We start from the raw sequence: 13,833 nt of genomic DNA, 5'->3' as shown, positions 1-13,833 counted from the left end.
TCAAACACATTCAGTCTTTTTAACACTTTTATATTTTCATGTAAATAAAATGCTACATACAGTTAAAAACAAGTGAAAAGTTTACTTGTCTGTTTTAAGTATTATTGAAGCTACATAAGCAGTTTCTCTATCTTAAATATAGTCTAACTTGTAGACATGAAACATAAAGCATAAATAGCTAATGCATAATAACAGAAATGTTCCCATTATACGTACAGCAGGTAAAATAAGTCAGCATTTTTCTCAGTTAATATATTTCTGAAGGTGCTGTTTACATCGTGTCGGTAACAATCCAAGAAATACATTCATACAAAGAAAACAAAGATGAGTTCAGAAATTAAGATCTGTGTAATAAAGTAGAATGCCAATCACCAAATGTACAGTAGAAAGATAAAAACTTTCAGAAATGATTTAGGAAATATCGGAAATAATCCTGTAAATCAGATAAATCTGATGCAGATTTGTCAGTGAATTCACTTCTTGTGAAAATACTACACTGATTTTAAATAGAAAAAGATTTACTGCTGTATGATTAGCTCTAGTTATATTTTTAACAGTAATTCATAAATGAAAACACTTCAAAACCAACAGCTTTTATGAATTCAGTGTGTTTATGCATATGCAATAGTAAATCTAAGCAACTTATAATTGCAATGTTTTAAATGTAAAGCGTATTATATTGAGTTATGATTTCTAATACATACAGGTGAAACAAATGAAATAATGCAGCATTAATATAAACACGTACACATGGGAGATATTGAAGAACATTTCAGTCATAGTACAGAGTCAGCTCTTTTGAGGACACAGCTCTGATACAGAACCTGAAAATATTAAATACATCTAAAAAATAATAAATGTTTTTTGAGCAGCAAATCAGTATATTAGTATGATTTCTGAAGATCATGTGACACTGAAGACTGGAGGAATGATACTGAAAATACAGCTATGATCACAGAAATAAATGTCATTTTAATAAAAATATTTCACAATATTACTGTTTTTGCTGTATTTTGGGTCAAATAAACGAAGGCTTGGTGAGCAGAAGATACTTCTTTAAAAACATTAAAAATCTTACTAATCAAGACATTTTGACTAGTAGTGTATTAAAACACAATTTCTAAAGTGTCTAAATGTCAAAATTATTAATGATGATGAGTTCATTCAGAGACACACAGACACGTTCACTTCTGCGTTCAGTGGATTCTGTGCAGATAGATAGAAGTTATGCTGTATAAATAACGAAGCGTGTAATATAAGAGATAAATGATGAGTTAAATCCCGTTTATTATAAACCTGCTATCAGATGCTTCATCTGTGGCCGGGTTTCTCGACAGCGATTGATCTGAGAGTTTAAGAGCGTTTTCTGATACTCATTTTACGATCTTTCGTTATTGATCCACGTGTGTTTCCCAGAAATGCACTTAACACAATCGCAGTATCTGTGCTTTAAGAGCTGCTTAGAGTCGCTGTCCGTTTGTCAAGTGCTGAAATCTCATCTTATAGAGTGACTCGTGATTGTAGCACACGCTCGTTTACTGAAATGTTCATCTAATGCTGTGTTCAGACTCTGTCAGCAGATTGTCATTTGACTGGCAGCTTCTGATCAATGTGGAAGCAGACAAATATCTCCAAATGAAAGAAAACTCGGGTTTATCTTTGCAACAATATCCTTCACAAGGCGTTCAGATGAAGAAAAAAAAACAGGATAAAGAGCCTGGATCAGCTTGTACAGTCAAGTGATCTCGGTCTAGCTTACACTCGGGGCTTCTCCACCACTTCTGTTGGGAATCATTGACTAGCTGAAGCGATTTCCTCTCAATCCAGGACGACGAGACACTGATATTGCCACACAGTGTCATCTTGTGCTTCTGCTGCGCTACATTGATGCCAAAAGTAATGTGCAGGAGAGGTTTTTGAGTTTATTCCCCTGGGTTCAGGGCCGGCCCTGGCAATATATTTAATATTTAAAATATATTTGAGTAGTTGACAAATGGTCCATCAACTAATTAAAATTGTCCATGGAGCTTAATAACAGGATATGGTGTCACCCCAGAGGACAAAGATTTTAGAGTCATAATATATCAATTTTATATGCTTTTAGAAATATACTGGTGAAAAAAAGAAATCTAAAATAGACACTTGTAAAATTATGCCTGGTATTTTTATTAACAATTGTATGCTTTTCTTTTAAATTCATAAAGGTGGTAATTTATTGAACATCCTTGAGACACACCATATGACAATTTTGAGGTTTAGCTAAAAAAATAAAATAATAATAATAAATCTAATAACGAAGAAGTTTTTATGACAATGGTTCCATGTAAGACAAAAACATTTTAAATGATGACAATATGAATTATTTAAGTTTATCTTGTGACAGTGAAAAAATGTCATGTCATGCAACAACCCATTTAAGTAAACTTTTTAAACTTTTTAAAATGTAAAATTAAAGAGTTTAACAATTGCTTGAGCGAAATGTATAAAAATTCAGTGAGATTAATGCTTAAAACAAAATCACCTTGTTATGAAAATTATATTAGATAACAGAATATTAATAATAATAATAAAAAAAATGGGCTGGCATTACAGGCCAGATTATAATGCAAAAATAATCAAACATAAGTGTAAACACATGTTGAAGCAGATTTAAGCAACACCAAAGTGAAGGCAAAAATCTGAGATGAGACACAAGACAGGGTTCACAAGAATGAGACTAGACAAGATTTTTACACAATTTAAACAATCTTCACTGATGAAAAACATGCCTGGAAAAATAGTCTGCAGGTGCATTTGGAATGTTTTAACTAATATTGCAATAAATGCCATATCTGCTTTCTGAGAATGAATTATTATATGCAATAACAGACAATACTTAAGCACTGTGAAATATTTGACCACAAAATCAGCTCATGATTTCATGAGTCTCTTCAGACCTATTGTACTTGCAGGCTGTTAGTTCGAGTTTAAAGAATGTTTGACCTCCTATCTGAATTATTTTCCACAAAGTGATCATTGAAATAAAAAACAAACAAACAAACTAAAAGAGGAGGTATATAAATTGTTATTTATCTGTTGCACAAAAACAAACAAACAAACAAAAATAACATTAAAAAGACATGCGCAAGCTAGACATAGTTTCTATTTATAACACATAATTAAAGGGTTGCGCAATTTAGCCAATCACAGACTCAGCTGTTGATTTCTGGAACGCAATGGCCAATCAGTGGTGATTAAGTTAGAATCTACTCTAATATTTTATCGGGAGCGTTTATTCTGGGATGTTGTGGAGTTTAGGAGATGTTACAGAACCATTTCATGTAAACTTATTCGATGTAGGCCTACTGGAAAAAATCTATAGAAATTAATTTTATGTGGGCTGTTGCAGGCGGGAGCATGTCAAAACGTGAATGTCGCGGGCGGGAGCGCAGCAGGGGTTTAGATAAAAAATCGGCAGCTGGCAGCAGGAAGTTGCTGCCATTGACAGCCGGAAGGCAGTTCCTGGCAGTCGGAGGGTAGGAGGGACCTGCCACTCGGTAGCAGCCAATCCATATCGACCAACATGGACGCAACCAATCACATATAACTACGACAGCAGCCAATGGTTCAGTAGTGGCGGCGATTGATCGAGCGGTAAATTCGGAAATTAGTGATCGGAGTAATGAATAATTATTGCGATGTAAGTTTGATTTTAATTGTTGAACTACTTATTTTAGTTTAATTATTCAATTTCATCTAATTAATGGTAAAAAACATAGTTTGTGTACCATGTTACATCCTGTATCGTTGCTCTTAGTATGTTAGGGAGCTACCTTTAACTTCAAATATTACGTTTACCATTAAATATTAACGTTTGTTAACGCATTAACAAGAGTCTATTGAATAACATAAAACGAATGCTGTTTGACTGGAATTATAGAAGAGACACGTGCAACACTTTCCATATTTTTGTGTTTCATTTTTCAGGTGATATAACAATTGACCAAACAGTTCTTTTAAGAATTACTCTTCTATCGCTGCCTTCTGCTTTCTTTCTCTTATTTATGTCTTCATCTTTTGTGAACCTGACCATCGGTTATGACCGGTAAGAAGCCATTACATTTCCAAAATCTTACTAACTTGAGTGAATTTGAACAGAACATGCAAACACTTATCCATGGGAAAATGTTATTCAACTTCTGATCTGTTCTACCTTTTCTATGTGAGTTTGTTTTGCTAATTTTGAAGTAGGTGAACCACTTTCTTTTGGAATAGATGAGGTCTATTCTGGGACAGGCAGTTGTCCCTACTGTACAGCTGGGGTGTTGTCAAATCCTGAACACTTTCAGGCAAAACATTTAAAGTATGCCATATATTTTGAGGATAATGGCATCCGTAAGCATTGTACAAACCACACATGCATTTTACACGTGTGTTCATGTTGACTGTAAATTAAAATGTATTAACTTTCTCTTGTCTTTCTAGAAAAATATTGCATTCCTTGCTTTTGTTTGAGTTCCCGACAAAGTAAGAGTTGCCATTGGCATTGCCCTAAGTGTCAGCACATCTTGTGTCGTGCCCCTGACTTTAAAAAGCACCTTCATAATCATGGTATGTGTAATGTAATTAGTTAAATTGTATTTGTTTTGATCATCCATGTTAAGATTAACTCCCCTCATCTTTTTGTGTTGTTTACAGATTTTGCAGTTATAGACAAAGTTACCAACAGGCCAGATAGTATGTACTTTTGATACTGGTATTTATCAATGTTTAATATTTATTGGTCTACATATTGTCTTTACATATTTAAATATTTTCCCCCAGAAGGGCCCTCTGAAAACCCTAAGGCAAGGCAAGTGCCGCAATAAAATGAGAAGCTGTGTGAACAGGTACTTGAGCATGTGGTGGCTGTTTCAAGAGAAACCCCCTCCTTTCTCGTCTGGACTCGCAGTGAGTGACAGGAAAACATGACTTGCATTTCACATGCTTCTACATGTTTATTAGTGTGAGTTTTTGTTTTTTATAGCATCATATTGCCCTTGGACGTTTTTTGAAAACAATGGAAGATCATGCCAACATCACTGTTCCACACAATCTGATTCGAAAGGCATTTTATCATTTCTCTGCTCTGAGGGAGTACTCTTATAGCTATTCATGTGTCAGATGCGGTCACAGCCCTCCCATTTTGATTGCAGATGGAAACTGGAAAATTGCTTTCGATTTAGCAGGTAAAACAGAGTGAGGGTGTATTGTGTCAATTTTGTTTTGTGAATGCAGATAATGACTAGTCTTTATTTGCTTGGTTGTATATTAGCACATCTGTTTAGGCGGCCCAACTTGGACAACATCAGCCAAGAAGACACTCAAGTTAATGTGAGGACAAGATGTGAGACAATTGAGCAGAAATGATTGCTTCTGGGTTCTGTGATGGTAAGAGCTGTTTCGGGGGTGAAGTGGGGTTACCCATAGCTAAAATCTTAAATCCATAAATGGATGTTTATTTTCCTTTTTTGCATTTTAGGAAACTCGCTTGCCAATCCTTATGCATGTCCCTTGACCTACACTGCCTTTACTCCATGGCTGGGTAATTGCTCTAGGATAAGTGAAATTGTTCCAAAGACTGAAGTGTTCAAGGGTATTTCTCAGAAAGATCGTGCTTTCACCTCAAGCTGTGGCTTGGAGATGGATGAAGATACAATTTTACAAGTGCTGGGGTCCAAAACCGTATGTACATTACATTATTCTGCTAATGATGCTTTCTTTTAACATTTTGTTTGTTTATTGACCGTGACTTTTTTATGTTTAGCCAAAGAGAGAAGATTTGGTGAAAGCCTGCAATGCCCTTGGAGTATCACATGTAGGTAGTATGACTGACTTAATAAACAGACTTGAGGAGCTACTGCTTTACAAGGATTTGTACCCCAAGATGTTCATCAAGCTTCAGAAAGCTGGTAGTAAGACATTGTGGTTATTTGTTTAATAGTATTTAATTACTATTTTTTTTTTTCAGCCACATGATGGCCGGCTTTGTTAACAAAAGGATTAATGACAAATACACCCAAACTTTGAAGATGCGAGCGACGCAATCAGTCCACATTGGCCTACATGGGAAACTGACATTCAGGAGTGAAGGTAGTTGTTTTAGTGTTTAGTGCCTTTCATAAAGTCATCCCAATGCCTTTTAAACTGTCTATAAAGACTAGCCATAGACAACTGTTGTCGTATACTAATTAATAATAATAAAGGAAAACGAGGAGAGATGCAAGGCTTTTACTCTGAAAACACCCATCCAGGGTTTTGCAGTGATTGGTGCATGATGCTGGAGGAGGAATAACTCTGTATAACTCCTCAGTTCTGTTCTGAAGGTCTTGTAAATACCTCAGGATTGTTGTTTGTGATTCTGAGTAACTTTTCTTTTTTTTGTCAACTTGTTTACTGGATGTATTTTATACTGTTTACAAGGTATGAAGTCTGTCACAAATGTAATGGATACTTTCTTTATGTGTGCGTTTGTGTGTGTGTGTGTGTGTGTGTGTTTGTGTGTGTGTGTGTGTGTGTGTGTGTGTGTGTGTGTGTGTGTTTGTGTCTGTTTCTTGAATTACTACAAATGTTAAAAAAAAAAAAAAAATGGCAAAAAAAAAAAAAAAAATTTTAAATAAAGGTCATTGCCGAGACATATCTTTTGGTCATTTAGTCAGGTCTCTCTGTGTGTGTGTGTGTGTGTGTGTGTGTGTGTGTGTGTGTGTGTGTGTGTGTGTGTGGCTTGTATAATAAATATACAGCCTACACCTAGTAGTAAGTGCCTCTCATATAAATACAAATGTATCTAGGTGGTTGTATGCGTATCTTTCATTATTTCACACAAACATTGATGTACACGCATATGCATTCATACATAAATATTCAGCTGGAATTTTACGTTTAGCCAAATCATATTTTTCTGTTTATATTTGAGTCACATAATATTGACATTTATACTTATTTAAATGAGTATTAGAAATTATTATAATTATTAATTTGTCTTGCTGCCCCTGGCAACCTCCTCCGGTTTCCGGTTTTTAGCGACAGCTGACTTCCGGTTTATTGGCGGCCACTTCCTGCTGACAGCTGCCGATTTTTCGCCGAACCCCCTCTCGAGACACAATGGGGTGATATATGTTATTTCTGTCATGCCTCCCAACAGTCTGCAGGTGTCGCTATTTTACTTAATCAGTTTAAAGGAGATATCATTGAATCAATGAGCTCAAATGAGGGTAGATGGATAATCTTGGTTCTCAAATTAGACAATTCTTTCTTTATAGTTTATAATTTATACAACTATAACAATACAGCTCAAGCAAAAATCATGTTTTTACAACTGTGTTTGAAACTTGAAGCCTTAAAAACAAATCTAAAGAGGCAGATTTAATTGTTGGAGGTGACTATAATGATGCTCCAGATGATCTTGTAGATAGAGAACCTGTAAGATTAACTCCACATTCGAGATTCAGAAGTACTGCATACATCTGTGAACAACCAGCAATTATAGATGTTTGGCGTTTTCTAAACCCTGATATTAACGAATTGACCTGGAGCAATGTTAGTAGATCCTCTCAGTCTAGAATTGATCTATGGCTTATATCTCCCTCTTGTCTGCAATTTGTGGCAGAATCATCACATAATTATGCTCCATTTTCTGATCATGAATTAATCTCAATCCATTTAACAGGAACAAAACAACAAAATGGAAATATACGTGGTTATTGGAAACTAAATAATAATTTATTAAAAGATAAGGAGTTTTGTGATTTAGTCAAAAAACAGCAGAAATTATATTTGATATTTGATGTGAATCACATACAAAATGGGGATTTTTCAAATTTAAAATTAGAGAAATAGCAATTAAACGAAGTAAAGCAATTAAAAAAAAAGAATATAGCAAAAGAAAAAACATGGTCAGTGAAAATGCTGAGTGGCTCGTAGAATTGGAGAAAATGTGATGTCAAGCCCTGTGTGTGTATACAGTGTGTGTATATATATATATATATATATATATATATGCACCCAGTGAGTCCGTGTATAGAAATATAATGTAGAACCAGTTAAATGTCCTTGTCCTTATATTTAGTCAACCTTATCCTGTTTAGTTTTAGCAGACTAAAAGTCTCAACTTTTAGACTAGTTTTAGTCAATGAAAACTTGACATTTTAGCAGTAAGATTATTATTAATTAAACGCACAGCAGTATTAAGTTTGGCAGCCATTTTTTAATTCAGTCTTAGTTTTACTCAAATGCACATTTTAGTAATCATATTTATTCAACCCTGTCCTGTTTTTGTTTAGTCAAGTTTAAGCCAACGAAATGTATGAGCATTTTCGTCAGTTTGCAATCTTTGTCACATTTTCATCATGCTGTATGTTACATGACATATTTCTTTGTCTTTATCTTTCGATGCCGCCCGACCATTCTCAGTCCTTGCATGAGCTCATTAAATGAACATTAAACCTTTTAGTCTGCCACAAACGTCTTCAAAGTTTATTATTACATGCACATATTATAGTTGCATTGCAAGGGGTGGTGCAGTAGTTTATCCAATAAGAATTGTACACTACATCACAGAAGAATGTCTAGCAAACAAAGGGTTTTCCTTCCTGCTGCCTCTAGAGCCCACAGGATGTAGATTACATCTGTAGAAAGGAAATATGGCCAGGAAAGTTATTATGAGCATACTTGGCCAAGGATAGCTCAACTCTGAGCATAAGGACAGACCTAACTCAATAACCTTCAGGCCTATAGCCCACGTCCTGGTCTGAACATCTGAACTCATGAGGAGATATACATGAGTGTAAACACTCAGATGGAGAGAGAGAACACAGAAGGGAGGAGTAAGAAGGGAGGAGGGATTGCAAAGAGGCAAACACAGAAATATCTGACAACGGTCATGATATAATCTAACACTGTATAATGGCTAAACAGATTTTTTTTGCTCAATTATAATCATATATCATAATATAAACAAAGCAACAGAATGTGGACTCATACACATGGTTTATTTAATCTCATGTAATGTGCTGATTTATTAGGCTTTTTATTATATAAAATAACACCAAAGGCTTATGCACTCAGTCTTTCTACATTATGAAAACTGGTGAAACAAATAAAAATATGATAACAGTGAAATTCCTAATAGTTATTCCATTATTTCCAAATGGCAGTAGCATTTTTCTGTATTAAAACAGCAGCGGTTAAGTAAGTGCATTCATTCATCTTCCACAATCACAAACAGTATATTCGAGATTTCATGACGTGTTGATTTAGATCGATGAACTCCGGCTTGTTACCGCTGATGTTCACTCAGAAAGTCGTCCACACAGAGATCAGTCATTAGTCAGCGACAGCATTTGACAACTCATTTATAAAAATCATTTCAGGTTTAAGAAGTGTTTCAACATTGCATCAACTACTGATGAACACATTGATTTTTATTTGAATTATCACTCTGTAGCTTATTTAACCATGTATTTCTGTGTATTTGGAAGGCGTTTGTCTTTCAAACACATTAAAACGCACAAATTCATAAACTTTTGTTATCCTCTTTCATCAAATATATTTACTGAGATTTAAAAAAATATTTTAATAATCAAGTATCACATTTGCATGTTCATGGTTTTCTGATGCCGGTTATGTCCACATGACATGCAGGTAAACAAATGAAATTAAATTTTTTTTTAATTTTGATTGATTTTGAAATTATTTATTTTTAACATATTTTTTTTATGATTTAATTAATTATCTTTTTATTAAAGTCACAAACCCTAGTTTGGGAAACCTTGATGTAATGTAATGTTTATTGCACTTCATGGTATTAATAACAAATGGAATATATTATTTTTAACCAGCGAAAACACTCGCTCACAGACCGAAAGAGTTTATTTACTGAGAAGAAGAAACAAGAAAAGTTTGACCTGCACTCAGTGTGGAAAGATTTTGTCAAACAAATTTACTCTCAGTGTTCACATGAGGATCCACACTGGAGAGAAACCGTTCACATGTGATCAGTGCGAGAAGAGCTTCACAGATTTAGGAAGTCTGAGGAATCACGAGAACATCCACACCAGAGAGAAACTGCATGAATGTGATCAATGTGGAAAAACATTTGTGAGAGCTTCACACCTGAAGAATCACCTGAAAGTTCATTCAAAAGAGAAACCACATTCATGTTCTTTATGTGGAAAGAGCTTTTCAGAACTGGGCAATTTAAAACTTCATCAGAAGATACACACTGGTGTGAGAGATCATATGTGCTTTGAGTGTGACAAGACTTTTACTACAACTCAACATTTAAAACTGCACCAAAGGATTCACACTGTTTCACTCAAACATCTTCTACACAAACACACTAAACACATTCAGAGTAGATCATCTTCAGATCCAGCACAAGTTAACAACTTTATTAATCTCACAAGTGACAGTTAGCATAGTAGCATCATATAACAAACACAAGATATCACATAGAAATACAGAAAACAAATAAGTAAAAACACAACCCAACATGCTTCATAAATAAATTAATAATAATAAAAAAACTATTGTTTTTTCTGAGGTAAAATATTGTGACTATTCATAAGCCATTTGATTGCTGCTATAAATGCTTAGAAAAAATACAAGTTTTCAAGTACATTCATTATTTGTAGTGCACCAGCCACCCAATAATTGTGATACGCTTTGTGCTTTGTCTTTCAAGTTCTGTTGATCTCACGAAATACATTAAACATTTGTATTGTAGTATTATGATTAAGGTATTAAGGTTTTCGACCAACAGCAAAGGAAAAATGATTACAAGCGCGGTATGTCTGTGTGGAAAGATTTGCAAGAATGCAAGAGGTCTGAAGATTTATCAGTCACAGATGAAATGTCTGTAGCAACAGCGAGCACCACAATGCACAGGCCTTCCCTGGTGAGTCAGAGGAGGAGCAGGGCCCCGAAGCACCCCATAGAGCCCAGAGCCTCCAAGTGGTACAAACTGTTCCCCCAGCCAAGCTGTCTGAGAAAAGGAGGATCCGGTGGCCTCAAGCATGTAAAACAGCCGAGTGGCAGATGTTTGATGAGGATGTGGATAAGGTGCTGAAAGTAACGGCCAAAGGTGATGCGGAGAGGAGGATGCAAACGATGACGACCATCATAGTGAATATAGTGGTTGAGAGGTTTGGTGTGGAAGAGGTGAAAGTAACGAAGCCCTACACCAAAAACCAGAGGGCAGTCAAAATCCATAACATCAGAATGGAGCTGAAAACCCTAAAGAAGCAGTACATGGAAGCTGGTGAAGAGGAGCACGGGCCGTTGGCAGAACTGCGCTACATCTTAAGGAAGAAGCTTATTACCCTGCGCAGAGCTGAGCAACATAGGAGGCGGCAAAGGGAGAGGGCTAGAAGGAGAGCAGCCTTCATTAGAAACCCATCTGAATTCACCAAGCAGCTCCTCGGGCAGAAGAAAGGTGGACGCATTATCTCTGCTAAGGGAGAAATCGACCAATACCTTTCAGATACATTTAGTGACCCCTACAGAGAAAAAGAGTTGGGGCAATGCGATGCCTTGATTACACCACCAGAGCCTGTAGAGGCATTAAACCTGAAGGAGCCACTTCTGAAAGAAGTACAGAAAGTGGTAAACGAGGACCAAGCGGAACATCATACAAGGTGTACAAGTACTGTCCCAAGCTGCTAAATCGGCTGTGGAGGATCCTAAGAATCATCTGGAGAAAAGGAAAAACCCTAAAACAGTGGCAGTTTGCAGAAGAAGTATGTATCCAAAAAGAAGAGGACTCCAAGACCATCAACCAGTTCAGAATCATCTCCCTTTTAAGTGTTAAAGGAAAGATTTTCTTTAGCATTGTGGCGAAGCGGTTGGCAGAGTTCTTATTAGTGCAGAAGGGCGGCGTACCAGGGGTTCCGGGCTGCCTAGAGCACACAGGCATGGTTACACAGCTCCTCAGAGAAGTAAAAGAGAATAAGGGTGATCTGGTGGTGCTGTGGTTAGACCTGGCCAATGCCTATGGCTCTATGCCCCACAAACTGGTACACGAGACCCTGGAGAGGCACCATGTTCATGCCACAGTGATAGACCTTATCCAGGATTACTACAGTGATTTCAAACTGAGATTTTCATCTGGGTCAATGACATCAGAGTGGCACAGGCTGGAGGTGGGAATCATCACACGCTGCACCATTTCAGTGATCCTATTAGCTCTGGCTATGAACATGTTGGTGAAATCTGCTGAACTGGAGTGCAGAGGGCCCAAATCCAAGACTGGAACTCGGCAACCACCAATCCGTGCTTTTATGGATGACCTCACAGTGACAACGGAGTCAGTGCCTTGAGCCAGATGGATCCTGAAGGGTCTGGAGAGGGTGATTGAATGGGCCAGGATGTCATTCAAGCCAACCAAATCCAGATCTTTAGTGCTAGAGAAGGGCAGGATGGTGGAGAAGTTTCGTTTTATCATCTCAGGAACTCAAATCCCAACCTTGTCTAAAAAGCTTGGGAAAGATCTTCGACAGAAGCCTCAAGGATACAACATCCATCAAAAACACCTGCGAGGAGCTGGATAAAACTGGGCTTCCTGGAAAATTTAAGGCATGGGTGTACCAACATGGGATTCTGCCAAGGATACTGTGGCCTCTGCTTCTGTACGAGTTTCCAATTTCCACCATCTCAGAACTAGAAAGGAGAGTCAGCCGCTACCTAAGGAGATGGCTGGGATTCCCGAGGAGTTTAAGCAGCATTGCCCTTTATGGAAACACCTGCAAGCTACAGCTACCACTAAAATCCATCGAAGAGGAGTTCAAGGTCTTGCATGTAAGAGAGTTGCTCCAGCTTCGTGAATCTAGGGACCCCACAGTCTCCGGGGGAGGGGTAGAGGTCAAGACTGGTAGAAAATGGAGGGCAGAGGTTGAATCCTAAGAGTTTAGAGATATTTTGCTCACTGTAGAGGGTGTGTCAGGTTAGTAAACAGACCCATTACTCGATGGGACGCATGAGTGCTGGATGATCACTGAAGTACAGTAGCGATAAAAATTCAGGTTTAAAACCAAGTCAGTGGGCGCATAAATAATTTGTCAAGATAATGGATTCTTAAACATGAGAACCAGATTAAATTTTGCAATGATCCACACTACAAACTGGAAAAAGAGAAGATTTGTGTATTTTTGACAATACACAGTAATAAATCCCAAACAGGAGTGGCCTTAATTAAGAAATATTTCAAGTATTACTTCCATCACCATCTCTCTTTCTCTTCATCACAGTCTCTTTCTCTTTGATTGTCGTCTGTGCTGAAGAATGTAAATATTGAGTCAGCTGATTTTCATGTTAAATTATTTTATTGAAAGGCTACCAGGATAATTTTTCTTTTTTTTTTTCTTTTTAATTCATTCACAATAGTGGACTCACTTTATTAATCCTATGCCTATTATGATGAAAACAAATTTGTTAAAGTCTCTTGCCTTGTCACATTGACAATTATAAGACAGTAGGCTATTCACGTACATGAATTTAAATAGCGAAATTAGACAAATGTTTATTAAATCCCTGCATATTTCTGTCAGTCGTTTAACATTTCTATCGTAAAACTGTGGTAAAATAGGAAATATTTGGTTTAGCTACTTACATCGTTCTCTTCATAACTGTCTGAAGCGTCAAGCTGGAATTTTTACACTCAGAGTCTTTGAACATAAACCCCGCCTACTTTGATTTGATTGGCCATCACAAACATTGATGAGCGCTTTAAGACCACTGAGGCATCAGATGAGAAGGTCTGACTGTTATCTTGACTTTTTGTCATTGCAACACGAAAGCAGAATCAATATAAGGTAATTA

General features: G+C 36.6%; 1 protein-coding gene across 1 annotated transcript in view; it reads left to right on the top strand.

The window, feature by feature from the left end:
- The window catches only part of LOC132159380 (NACHT, LRR and PYD domains-containing protein 3-like), a gene marked incomplete at its 3' end in the record, with an annotated part of 219,906 nt that overhangs the window by 183,127 nt on the left and 22,946 nt on the right, over nucleotides 1-13,833 (top strand). The window lies entirely within an intron of this gene.

The sequence above is a fragment of the Carassius carassius genome, chromosome 16, assembly GCF_963082965.1.
Source record: "Carassius carassius chromosome 16, fCarCar2.1, whole genome shotgun sequence".
Taxonomy (NCBI): domain Eukaryota; kingdom Metazoa; phylum Chordata; class Actinopteri; order Cypriniformes; family Cyprinidae; genus Carassius; species Carassius carassius.
This window is presented reverse-complemented; position numbering and strand designations above follow the sequence as displayed.